The sequence below is a fragment of the Dioscorea cayenensis genome, chromosome 20, assembly GCF_009730915.1.
Source record: "Dioscorea cayenensis subsp. rotundata cultivar TDr96_F1 chromosome 20, TDr96_F1_v2_PseudoChromosome.rev07_lg8_w22 25.fasta, whole genome shotgun sequence".
NCBI classification, from domain to species: Eukaryota; Viridiplantae; Streptophyta; class Magnoliopsida; order Dioscoreales; family Dioscoreaceae; genus Dioscorea; species Dioscorea cayenensis.
The window spans coordinates 6,507,126-6,521,379 of record NC_052490.1 but is presented as its reverse complement, the minus strand read 5'-3'; the positions used below and the strand labels follow the sequence as shown (position 1 = coordinate 6,521,379).

General features: G+C 42.4%; 1 non-coding gene across 1 annotated transcript; it reads right to left on the bottom strand.

The window, feature by feature from the left end:
- Nucleotides 1–5,254: 5,254 nt before the first annotated feature.
- On the bottom strand, nt 5,255–5,362 carry LOC120252421. Its single transcript, XR_005533951.1, has one exon. It is a non-coding gene; the product is annotated as a small nucleolar RNA R71 (small nucleolar RNA).
- Between the last annotated feature and the right edge of the window lie 8,892 nt (nt 5,363–14,254).

Below are 14,254 nucleotides of genomic sequence, written 5' to 3'. Positions count from 1 at the left end.
CAAGCTTAGCATAGGTGGGTCATTGGATGGTTTCAATCTCTAACCCACATCTTCTCCAACCCCAAAATCTCTTTCTTGCAATTCTGAATTGATCAATCCCAAAGAGTGGTGCTTGTTCCATTACCTTAGGATTTACTTCTTCTTGTGTATTTTTCGGCTTAGAAGGAACATGACACTAACAAATCCTTGAAAATTTTCTCGCTCCACAAGCACTAATCTTCATTCACACTTTGTCCAAAATCTCAAAAATGGTATTCAAACTTCTCCCTTTTTCATTTTCTACATCAATGTACTCAATTTTGCCCAACTTTTTCATTGTGGATTTCACTACCACATCATCTCTACAAAAGAACTTGAATTGCTTGCTCAAATGCTTGTTGTTCCTTGGAGAATGTGTCAAGTATCCCTCTAATTGATGCTCAAGGTTTTTATAGGAAGCTTCATAACATCTTAGTGTGCTCTCCATATTTTGGACATGAGACATCGGATGCTTCAATGAAGTTAGCTAATACTCTTTAGCAAGCCCAAGTGCATCCTCTCCGAGTATTTCACCCTTTTTATTTCCCTCTTGAGGGGCTTCCCAATATTGTCCATCACTATTCCACAAGAAGTTTGGGTAGCCCTTTTCAATTGGATGATATGTGTTACAACAAGGAATGCTCTGTTGTTGTGAAGCAAAAATTCTATCAACTTTTTCAGTCAGAGCTTCAACCTGCAAATATAGAGCACCGACTGGGTCAATCATCATTTAAAATCCTTGCAAGAAAAAGTAAGACATGACAAAAGAAAACAAATGAGAATGATGGAAGAATAAGAAAGTGTAAAATTTTTTTTTTTTTTAAAAAAAAACAAATCAGAACGGTGATAGAGAAGAGATGTGAAATAGAATGAAGGGTAAATAGCTAAGAAAACAAAGTGCAAAGTATCTCTAAACGCCTATTCCCCGGCAATGGTGCCAAAAACTTGACAAGTTCGCCTTGCTTATATCCTGCAAGTGCACGGGCTTGTCGAAGTAATAATCCCGGGTGAGCGGGTCAAATCCACAGGGAATAGGGAGTGAAAATACTTAATTTGATTCTTAGCTATGTGGAAGATCAATAGTGATTAGTGTGAAATTGATTCAATTCTCAACAATAAAAGCAACAACTTAGAGAGCAAGAATAAAGAAGAGGGTAAGGTAAGGCAATCGATAAAGATGGGGTACTCGGATGATGCTTTGCCTAGGATAATCGTTTCAAGTGCAAAGAACTCTCTATTATACTTCCCTAATCAATGCCATGGTGAGTCGTGAAATCCTTACATACATAGTCCCAAATCTAAGGTCAACTATGCCTAACTCTATACATATCACGGAGGAGAAATCGAACAATCTCAACACCTCGACTTTTCATAGAGTTTTCAATGAGCTCTAGGGATTCCAAGTGATAAATCTCTTCCTATAGACCTAACCCTTTGGTCCAAGCGAAAGGTCCCTAGCCACAAATAAGCCCTAGATACTAAGATCCTCTCAGCGCTTCACTCCATTGCACGCAACTAGGGCCCGACGGAGATTCATCCCTTAGACCACTCACTCTATTATGGCTACAAAGAACTTGAGGAGCAGGTAGAATCTATCACTTGCTGGAGGAGAAAGGGGGCGCTCACATGCCTCTCGACTCATCCTCTCAACCCTCTCCTACCTAGCTTTTGTCTAGCAGCTCATGGTGTGTCACTCACTCACGAGGTTACCAACAAGAACTCTTAACCCTAGTGTCACTCTAGGGAGATGTTCATACAATTAAGCATTCAAGGTTGGAACTCACAATAAACATCGATTTATTGAAAGCATAATAAAAAGTTCAATGAAAACGAATATATCCTAGGGTTCACAATCATCCAAGCACCCACTAGGGGTTTAGCTCTCCATGGAGCTTAGTACAATCAAAGAAATCGAATGTAAAAAGCAATGAATCCATAAAGAAACCCCCTCGATGGTCGTGTCGATGGTCTTGTGGAGAATCCTCTACTAAATCGTCCAAAGATTCCTTCGTCCGGGTATAAGATACGCCTCGATCGAGGCTCCCCTACCAACCTTCTTCCTAATGGAATCACGATGTCAGAGCCGAAGAACTTCTCCAAAACCTTGGCCAATACCCCTCAAAACCCTAGCCGAAGTCCTCTCACAAGTTGGGGAAAAGATGGAGAAAAGAATACCAAAAATCGGGGCTGAAATCCGCTTTAAATAGAAAGTCTGGAACGAGACTCTGCACATGCGTGTATGGTGTCTGCACTACAGTGGAATTTCCACCAGGCGTGTGGATGGATAATCTCCACACGCCCGTGTGGATTCTACATTTCTCGATTTCTCGGCCTGGTTGCTCACGATTACTTGCTACAATGTTTTTGCTACTGATACTATGCCAGGAAATACTCCCGAATTCCATACTTTCATTGCGATAGCATAAGCGGGCTACCGTTCGTCGTGAATCACTTGCCTCTTCAATGATGTGCGCGTTGGTGGATCTCTTGTTCTTATATGCATAAATCGAGAATGTTGAGTGTGGCGCCTTTGTGCCCCTCAAATGAATGTGCTCATTCGAATACAAGGAGGTTAGCACACACTCTAGCATCTCACACGACCTATATCTTGGCGTTTGAACCTTGCAAGATCTCCTCCAAAATAGGTGCATTATAATCCACATTGGACTATTTCCTTCATACTCGGCCTCGCAATCCTACCTGCATAAAAGTAACATAAAAACACACATATTAATGTAAAAAAACCTAAGAAAAGTAATGCTCAACATAAGGAATGAGCGCCTGCATTCATATCACACAAGCACTTATTAGGAGCCAAATATAGAGGAAGAAAGATAAAGTAGATTACGATTGCACTTTGTTGATGGAATCTTGGAGTGAACAAAAGTGAAGACACAAGTTGTGCTTGAAGATACGTGAATGTGTGCCAACCTCCATGCGCTCAAGCAATTACATGGTTTGGAGGGCACAAAAGGCGAGTCATATTTGCTTATTCGACTTGTGCAATGATAGCAAGATCTTTGTCAATGTTATCCCTTATTGAAGAAGCGGCGCGATCTCACGGCATAGGCGTGTGCCCGTTTATGTTACCTCGATGAAAAGTGTGGATTCGAGGGTGTTTTTGGTGGAGCAACATGTGCGATTCTGTAACAAATTAATGTAGAAATTTAGTGTAGCGATTCTTTCGTTTATAGGCATTTGAAAAACCAAGTTCCACGATTCAGCGGTGTGGAAATTCCACATGCCCGTGTGGATTCCTGATTCCAACCCTATATAAAACCGCGATTGAGCCTGATTTCAGAATTCTCTTTTCCATCTTTTCTCCATCTTTTCCCCAACTTTGTAGAGGCCTGCCGCTAGGGTTTAGAGTGGTTTTTGCAAGGTTTTCGAGTGATTCTATGGCCTCTGACAGTGCGTTCCTTTGGAAGAGAGTTATTGGGGGAGCTTTCAGTCGGCACCGATCCGATGAGTCGTGGCCTAGGATTGACAAGGGAACCTTTGAAGAGGGACGAGGCTACTCCACGAGACCATCGACATGAATCTGGGGGTTTTACTCATGGATTCCATATTTTTTTACTTCGATTTTTACTATTGATTGTATCTTGCTCCATGGAGGCTAAACACCTAAAAAGGGTACTTGGACTTATAAACCTTAGGATGCTATTGTTTTCATTGACCTTTTTATTATGATTCTTTGATTGATGTCTTTTAATTGAGTTCTAATCTTGAATGCTTGTTAAATGATTTCTCACTTAGAGTGACACTAGGGTTAGAGTCTACATTGGTAATCCTTGTGAGTGAGGGGTACACCATGAGGATTAGACAAAGTAAGATTAGAGAAGGTCTATAGGGTGAGTCAAGAGATGAGCGGAGCGTCCCTTTTCCCCTTTGGTGTGATTTATCCTACCTCCATGTTCCAAGGGTTCTTTGCAGTCACAATAGAGTGAAGTGCTAAGAGAGGAAGTCCGCTGGGGCTTAGTTGCCGAGTAGCAGTGAGCGTTGAACTAATCCTTAGTCTTTGGGGCTTAATTATGACTACAGGTGTTTCACTGGGACCAAAGGGTGAGACCTATATTAGGGAATAGGACTTATCACTTGGAATCCTTGAGAGCTTCTTACAAGCTGTACCGAGTGTGAGGTGTTGAGGCCCGAATGATTTCTCCGCCAGGGGCATAATTGTAGAGGTTTGTCATGGTAGACTATAGGGTTTGGGACCATTTACTTTTAGGATTTCCATGGCTCATTAAGCATCGATCGAGAACTTAATAGTTGGTCTTTCACATGAAGCAATAGTCCTAGGGGAAGCAATGTCCGGGTGCCCCACTTTCTATTGATTGCCTTTCCTCTCATTTTATTACACCTCTAGTTCTTACTTTCTTTATTTCTTTGCATATCAATTTTCTTCACACTACTATCGATTCATCTTCACTTTTTTTAAATAGCAATCTTTGTGTTTATGATCACTATTCCCTGTGAATTCGACTACCCTCTCACCGAGGTATTATTACTTCGATAAACCAGCGCACTTGTGGGTCACATGCAAGGGATGTGTCAAGTTTTCAGCATCGTTGCCGGGGAATAGGTGTTTTAGAAACACTTTGCTCTTTGCTATTTTAGATATTCATCATTTACTCTATTTCACACTTTCTTATTCTATCATCATTCGATTTATTTTCCCTTTCTTTTGAGTTCTGACTCGAGGGTTATGACCTGAGGGAACCCTCCGACATTGGTTAAAGGAGATCACGAACTTGAACAAACACTTTGTAGAAGGGGTAAAGAACCTGTATAAGGAAAGAATCATTCAGCTGAAATAGTGGATGAAGAATCTAAAAACATGGCTGAACAAGAATCCAATGAAGAACACTTTCAGATTTTTTTAGACCAACAATTCATGGGACATAATCGAGCATTGTAGAGACCCAGCGGTAGCAGACCTAGAATTTTTGAGTTGAAGGCGGCCTTTATTCGAGATGGTTCAGCGATGCATACGAGTTTAATAGGTTAGCCAATGAAGACCCGAACAATCATGTTGAGAACTTCCTTGAAGTGTGTGATATGTTGAAGATCAATGACGGTTTTACGATGATGTAATTCGACTTGAGGGCTTTCCCATTCTCTTTGAAAGGAAGGGCCAAAGCAGTGGCTCCATTCATTGCCAAGAGCTTCCATCACAACATGGAGCGAAATGGTGGAAGCTTTCCTTGCAAGGTACTTCCCTCCGGGAAAATCGGCAAAGCTTCGCAATGAGATATCTTCATTTGTTCAAATGGAGCTTGAAACTTTGTTTGAGACTTAGGAATGATTCAAGGACCTTTTTGCGGAAGTGTCCACAACATGGGTTCCCCGAGTGGATGATCATTAATACATTTTATAGCTGGTTAGCTCAAGCAACAAACAACTTCTACATGCCTACGGGAGGTACAATGAGAACAAGACTCCCAAAAGAAGCCCGATAATTGATTGAAGAAATGGGTTTGAATAGCTACCAATGGAATGCAAGAGAAAAGGAAGAAAAGCGGCCGGATGACATGAAATTGATGCGGTTATATACTTGGCAGCCCAAGTAGAGGTATTGAGCAAGAAATTGGATACATTGACTTCACCGATGGTAGCCACTATCACAAGCCGTGATGGTTGTGGGGGTTTGGATATGCTATCCGATTGTTCTATTTCGATTGCTACTTTAACCCTAACTGAACAAGTAGACTTTGTGGGCAATTTGATAAGAGGACAAGGTAATCCTTATAGCTAACACCTACAACCAAGGGTGGAAAAAGCCATCTTAATTTTTTTATGGAGTAATCAAAGGGTAACAAAAGGCCATGGCACCACGGGGTTTCCAACAACAATAAGCCCCAAACATGGAGAATCGAGGTTTCGAGGGCTTGGAGACACGGATGAGTGATCTAGAAAGCTTTGACTAGATTTGTTCAATTAGTCGGGATACAAGGTTTTTAGTCAATTGAAGCTACACTTCACAACCACCTTTGCTTCATTGCACAATTTATAAAATTAAGTGGGAAAATTGCAAAGTTGTTATCGGAGAGACCTCAAAGGAAGCTTGCCTAGTTACATGAGACTAATCCAAGGTAACATGTGAAGGTGATCACTTTGAGAAGTGGTCGTGAGGTTGAAGGTAGGCTTCCAAGTGAGAAGGCCAATGTTGAAGTACCCGAGGTCGTGGAGGTTGAGGAGAGAGCAAAAAAGAAGCGGGTGGCACCCCCATCATAGAAACCAAGAATCTCTTATCCTTCAAGATTGAAGAATGACCAAAATGATGAGCAATACAAGAAGTTCTTGGGTCTATTCAAGCAATTGCACATCAACATTCCTTTTATGCAGGCGTTGTCTCAAATGCCTCGGTATGTAAAGTTTTTGAAGGATCTTTTGACCAACATGAGGAAGTTAGAGAAGAGTGCATCGGTGATCTTAGATACCTCTTATTCGGTGGTGTTGCAAAAGAATATACCAAACAAGAAGAAAGACCCTGGAAGCTTTGTTATTCCATGCAACATTGGTAATATGGGTGAAGAGATGGCATTAGCAGATTCAGGAGCTAGTATCAACATCATGCCATACTCGTTATTTAAGAGTTAGGCTTGGGAGGCCTAGACCCACTCAGTGTGACACTTCGATTGGCGAGACGAGGCGGTTGGGCATCCGAGGGGTATCATTGAAGACGTGCTTGTCAAGGTTGATAAGTACATATTTCCTGTAGACTTTGTAGTGTTGGATGTTGATAAGTGCTTGTGTACTAAGAATGTGAAGTGTTCTTTCCTTATGATGAGCATTACTTTTTATCGAGGTTTTAAGCGCTAATGCATGTGTATTTGTGTTCTTTTTACGCATGTAGGGTTCTTGAAGCTAAATATTGATAAAAAGAAGCCAATGTAGATCGTAGAATGCACTATTTGATGAAATCTTGGGAAGTAACAAAGCGCCAAGAGACAAGTCGGGACTCAAGATACGAGAATATGTATCAACTTCCAGGTATTCAAGCAAGGACAATGATGCGGAGGGGCACAGAGGCAGTTACATTCGAGTATCGCGATTTGTGCATTGATAGAAAAATCTTCACCAATGAGGTCGTTTATTGAAGAAGCGACACGATCTACGGCGTAAAGGTGTGGCCGTTTATGTTACCTCGATGAAAAAAGTGGATTCGGTAGTGTTTATGGCGGTACTGTAGCAAAATACTATAGCAATTTACTGTAGTAGTACTGATCACGGTAGGCTAAAAATGAGATTTTTTTAAAATCCACACGGGCATGTGGAAATTCCCCACGCCAGTGTGGATGCCGATTCCAACCCTTTTAAAGCCATGATTCAGCCCGATTTCAGCATCCTTCTTTCCATCTTTTCTCTAACTTTGGAGAGGCTTGCAGCTAGGGTTTAGAGAGGTATTGTCAAAGCTTTTGGAGGGGTTCTATGCCTTCGACACTGTGATTCGCTTGGAAGAAGGTTATTGGAGGAGCTTTCGTCGGCATAGATCCGGCGAGGTGTGCCCTAAGCCAGACAAGGGAACCTTTGGAGAAGCCAAGACCGCTCCACAAGACCATCGACACGAACACCGAGGGGGTTTTTCGATGAATTACTTATTTTTACATTCAAATTCATTATTGATTGTAACTAGCTCTATAGAGAGCTAAACCCCTAGAGGGTACTTGGATTTGTAAACCCTATGATGTATTTGTTTCATTAACCTTCTATTTTGTTTTCCTTAATTGATGTCTTTAATTGAGTTCTAATCTTGAATGCTTGTTGAATGATTTCTCCCTTAGAGTGACACTAGAGTTGAAAGTCTACATTGATAACCTTTGTGCATGAGTGGCATACCATGAGGGTTAGACATTACAAGATTGGAGAATGTTGAGAAAGGGTGAGTCGAGGAGGTAGCGGAGCATCCCTTTCCCCTCCGATGTGATTTATCTTACCTCCACGTTACAAAGAGTTCTATCACGATCATAATAGAGTGAATGGGCTAAGGGATGACCTTCCGCTGGGGCTAAGTTGCAAAGGTAAAAGAGTGAATCGTTGAAGTGATTTTAGTATCTAGGGCTTAATTGTGACTATGGGTCTTACGCCTGGACCAAATGGTTAGATCTATACATTGGAATAGGGTTTATCACTTGGAATTCCTAGAGCGTCTTGCAACTCTATATAGTGTGAGGTGTTGAGATTGATCGATTTCTCCTCCGAGACATAGTGTAGAGTTAGTCACAGTTGACCTTAGGTTTGGGACTTTGTGTTTAAAGATTTCCAAAACTCATTAGGCATCAATTAGAAGACTTAATAGTTGGTTTTTGCACTTGAAGCAATTGTCCTAGGTGGAATAATATCCAGTACCCCACTCTTATCGATTGCCTTACCTCTCATTTTAGTTGAACCTCTCTTTCTTATTTCTTTTATTATTGCTTTCATTGCACTTTATCAACACAATTGTTATTCAGTCTTCACATAGTTAAATAGCAATCTTAGTATTTTTACTTCCTACTCTACTGTGGATACGATCGCACTCATCAAGATTTATTACTTCAACAAACCCGTGCACTTACGGGTCTGCATAAGAGCCGTTGTCAGATGTTGATGACGATGTCGATGTCCCGCTGATACTTGGGAGGTCATTCTTGCGCACCTCCAAAGCTCTTATCGACATGGACGGCGGGCAGTTAATGATAAGTGCTTGTGCGGTAATGTCTGAGCGTTCATTCCTTATATTGAGCATTACTTTTCTCGGGTTTTTACACTAATATGTGTTTTTTATGTTACTTTTATGCGAGGTAGGGTTGTGAGGGTCGAGTATGAAGGAAAAGAAGCCAATGTGGATCATAATGCATCGATTTTTGGAGGAAACTTGCTAAGGTTCAGAGCGAAGACATAGGTCAGATGTGAGAAGCTAGAGTGGGTGCCAACCTCCTCGTATTCGAGTTTGGCACATCCATTTTGGAGGGCATAAAAGCGATCACCTCGAGTATTCCGATTTATGCATATAGAACAAGAGCTCCACCAACTTGCCTGTCATTGAAGAAGCAAGCGATCCACGACATGAACGTGTGCCCGTTTGCGTTACTTCGATGAAAAGTATGGTCGAGGGAAGCTATTGAGGGACGGTGCTTGTGCGAGACCACTGTAGCAACTCACGCTAGCAAAAATCTTTATGGCGACCTTTATTCACGACCGGTAGAAAATAGGAGTTCGAGAGAATCCACGCAGGCGTGTGGAAATTATCACGCCCGTGTGGAAATTTTACGCCGAGTGCGTGAAAGCATCGGCGCCCAGTGTAGTCTCGATTCGACCCTATTTAAAGCGAATCAGCCCCGATCTTAGTATTCTTTTCTCCATCTTTTCCCCAACTTGATAGAGGGCTTGGCTAGGGGTTTTGAGGATATTGGCCAAGGTTTTGGAGAGGTTCCACGTCTCCGACATCGTCATTCCTTAGGAAGAAGGTTGGTAGGGAAGCTTCCGTTGAGGTGTATTCTATACCGAACGAGGGGAATCATGGGACTGACAGTAGAGGACTTTCCACAAGACCATCGACCACGACTATCGAGGGGTTTCTTTATGGATTCATTGCTTTTTACATTCTATTTCTTTGATTGTACTTAGCTCCATGGAGAGCTAAACCCCTAGTGGGTACTTGGGTATTTGTGAACCCTAGGATGTATTCGTTTCTTTGAATCTCTTTATTATGCTTTTCAATAAATTGATGTTGATTGTGAGTTCAACCTTGAGATGCTTGATTGTATGAACATTTTCCCCTAGAGTGACACTAGGGTTGAGAGTTCTCGTTGGTAACCTTGTGGTGGTGACATACCACGGCGTTAGACAAAAACTAGGTTGGAGAGGGTTTATAGGGTGAGTTAAGAGGTACATGAGCGTCCCCTTTCCCCTCTGACATGATAGATTCTACCTCTGCTCCTCAAGTTCTTTGCGGCCATAATAGAGTGAATGGTCTAAGGGATGACCTTCCGCTGGGGCTTAGTTCTGGCGTGCAGCAGGTGAAGCGTTGAGGTGATCTTAGTATCTAGGGCTTAATCGTGGTTAGGGACCTTCCACTGGACCAAAGGGTTAAGTCTATAATTAGGGAAGAGATTTATCACTTGGAATCCCTAGAGCTCATTGCAACTCTATCTCGAGTGCGGGGTGTTGAGATTGTTCGATTTCTCCTCCGGGACATGTATAGAGTTAGGCATAGTTGACCTTAGATTTCGGTCTATGTAATGAAGGATTTCCACGACTCACTATTGCATTGATTAGGAAGCATAATAGAGGGTTCTTGCACTTGAAACAATTATCCTAGGCGGAGCATTATCCAGGTACCCCATCTTTATCGATTGTTTTACCCCCTTCTTTACTTTTGCTCTCTTACTTGTTGTTTTTATTGTTGAGAATTGAATCATTGTCACACTTATCATCATTGATCTTTCACATAGCTAAGAATCAAATTAACTATTTTTATTCCCTATTCCCTGTGGATTTGATACCCGCTCATCCGGGATTATTACTTTGACAAACCCATGCACTTACGGGATATACGCAAGTGGACTTGTCAGTTGACTTTGAGAGTTGGGGATGATAAGCTCACATACTGTCTCACTGAAGCCATGCGACATTCTCTTGACTTTGATGATACTCTTTACTTTCTTGATACTACTAATGAACTAATAGATGAATATGTGCAGGAAATGATGAATCCGGACCCATATGAAGAGCTGCTAGACCAAGCTATGGAGAATGAAGACGTAATGATGCTTGGTCTAAAGGACGAGATGAAACCTACCCCAGGAATCATGAAGAAGATGATCCGGAAGATGAGGCATGCAAGGAGACATCATAAGAAACCCCCCAAGGCTAATGGGGATATGGAAGAATGGAGTAAGGGTGACAAACCCTTGTGCGGTAACAAACTTGATAACTCTCCCTCTACCTTCAAAAAACTATGCTCATCATGCTTTCTGGTTATGGGTAAGAGGGAAACCTTCATCTATGAGCCCCTTTGAGGTAAGAAAAGGTACGTCAAGCTTAGTGACGTTAAACAAACGCTTCTTGGGAGGCAACCCAAGTCTTTACTGTTTTTCTAGTTTTTAGTTTAGTACCTGCATGAATAAGGCTTTGAATGTTGGTGTCTTGATTTTTACATGCAAATTGTTGTGGCTTTCTTGTGGATCATTGATGTTTTCGTGTGCATAATTTTGTTTGGCGAAGTTCTTGGTCGTTTGAGCGTGTTTTTCATGATTCTCTGGTTAGTTTAGCATTGCATAGGTAGGCTCTGAGTATGTATACATATTCAGGAATTTTTTGTAGAGCCTACAGAGTTTTCTAAGTCATCCAGAGAAGACACACGGCCATGTGAAATTTCCACACGGGCGTGTGTTTTCGTTCAGAGCTCATCCCAAGAGGACACAGGGGCGTGTGTCTACCCCTATTAACAACCTTGTGACGGTCACATGCTAGTTTGGAATTTTGACATGGATGTGTGTTTCTCTATAGAGGTTCAGAACTCTATCCGGAGAAGACAAAGGGCGTGTGTTTGCCCATGTGTCTAACCCTGTGCATTACACACGGGCGTAGGTAATTTCCACACGCCCATGTGATTTCCTACAAAGAAGACCTCACCATTTCGAGAAGACACAGGGTCATGTGAGTGCCCCTCACGAGTAACCACTGTGAAAGATCCACACACCGTATGAAATTTCCGGAGGCGTGTGGAACACATAGAAAATTTTTCGGGTGGACAAAGAAGGCATAGGGGCGTGTGGATGCCCTTGTGGATCGGGCACACGGGTGTGGGGGAATTTCCCTCGCCCGTGTGGATGTCGAGAGACAAAGTGTGCTATCACGAGGCACGCAGGGGGCATGTGTTTGCCCTTGTGAAGCTTCCCTGTGGAGTCACACGGGCGTGGGTAATTTCCACACACCCATGTGGATGTACAGAATACCAAGAGGCGTGGATTTTCTTTAAAATCTCTTCGCGTTTCCTCATCTTCTCACTTCCAAACACTTTGAGAACTCATCCTTACACTCTCCCCGCACTTGCACCGTCATTTTTAGAGGTTTTACTCAAGTTTTTCGAGGCTGATTTCAAGTTTTCATTCTCTATTTCATTGGTAAACCCTTGTTCTCTCTTTTGTTTGCCAAAGCTTGATTTCTCTCAATTAAAGCTGGTGTATGTGTTTCATTTCTATGATAAATGGTTCGTTCATGTTTAGAATGAGTTTAGAAATGATTTTTAGGGATTTATTTTTTTGGATTTTTTTAGCATACAGTTGTGTGGTTTTCACGCCACGTGGATCCACACGGGCGTGTAGGAATTTCCACACGTCGGTGTGTATTTCTGCAGTATTATTTTTTGAGTTTATTTGATCAATTTTCTTATCAATACTTGCAGGTATAGCACCAAGGACTAAGAAAGCAATAGGCAAGCGTCCTTAAGAGGCCTCACCTGAGCTGGAGCATATAGAGTTCTCAATTCCCGAGTACCAGGCTCGATTCGAGTATTTGTCGAAGCTCAAATTCGGTCAGATGCGATTTTTGAATTTGAGCTCACTCAGGGAGGTGCAGTTAGATGATGACATGGCCGATGAGGTTAACGAACTCCTCTAGGTGGGTAGTTGGCGGCGTTTACTATTTCTTAGAGAGCTGGCTATCAGGATGTTTACATTAGAGGTGCTCGCCTCATTTGAGTTTGACTCTTCCTATTCCAGCTTCGATAGCGTCGACGCCATTCATTTCAGAGTATTTAGACATCATTATAGTATGAGTGTTACATAGTTTTCAGTCAAACTCGGGTTGTATGATGAGGCATTCACAGATATTGAGGAGTACAATCATTTGCCCACAGGCTACCCAGGTAGCTTGACACCGTAGCGCGTATAAAGCGTTGTGTGGATAGGGGCGGCATGAGCCCGGGGTGTCAAAAGCTACTTGTTTGTCTCTGCCGAGCTACAGATACATTCACGCCGTCCTGATTAGATCCGTGAACGACCATGGTGACATTACTGGAGTTTTGAGCATACAGGACCTTCTATACTTATACTCCATGGTACAGAGCGAGCCGTCACATCTAGGACACATTATAGCCAAGTATTTAAGATACCAAGGATAGTATGCCAGGATCGGTGTTCTCTTCTCCGGCCCGTACATCACCAGGCTCATCATCGGGATTGGTCTACTGGACGCGATCGAAGGGACCGAGAAGATGTTTATTCCAGCACCCTTGGCTTAGAGACCATGCACATGATTTGCATGATCAGGAAATATAGAGATGGGTTGTATGTGCTAAATATGCCCTCACCAGAGTCAGTCGAGGCCAAGGGAGACACAACAGAGGGATCCCAGCCAGTACTTGAGCCATAGACTGAGCAGGCACAGGAAGAGGCACCCCTATAGCGTAGAATCCCCCACTAGTTCGTACATTCTCTCTGACTCAAGCCCATAATCGATTTGAGAGGCTCAAGAGCCTTGTAGGGGATGCTACGGGGAAGATTGGCGGAGGTTCGAGAGCTACGCGGTCTTGAACCACACTAAAGTGATGACATGTCTAGATATTCTCGACATCTTCTTGAGAGAGATGTGGCCTCACTTTTCATTATGAGACTGATAAGTGCTTGTGTGATAAGAATGCGAAGTGTTCTTTCCTTATGATGAGCATTACTTTTATCCGGTTTTAACACTAATATGTGTATATTTATGTCACTTTCATGCATATAGTGTTATGAAGCCAAATCTTAAAGAAAGAAGCCAATGTAGATCATGAGTGCACCATTTGGAGGAAATCTTGAGAAGGTTCAAACGCGAAGACATAAGTCAGGTTTCAAGATGCTAGAATGTATGCCAACCTCCTTGTATTAAGCTAGCATAATGATTTGGAGGGGCACAAAAGGCAGCCACTGTAGCAATACTGTAGTATAATAATGTAGAAAGATATTGTTCACGGTACGGGTTTGAAGAAGGAGTTATCGGAGGAAGCCACAATGGTGTGTGGAAATTCCACACGCCCGTGCGTTAATTCCACACGGGCCGTGTGAAATATTCCTAAGGGTGTGTGGATTCAGATTCGACCCTTTAAAAAGCCGATTTCGAGTCCGATTTGGTATTCTTTTTCTCCATCTTTTCCCCAACTTGAGAGGGTTGCGGCAATCCCACGCAGTTCAATGGTTTTAGCCAATGAGGGATCCAAGCGAGTCATCTGAGAGAGCTTTCTCGAGGGTGTGTGAAATGCTCAAGATAAGCG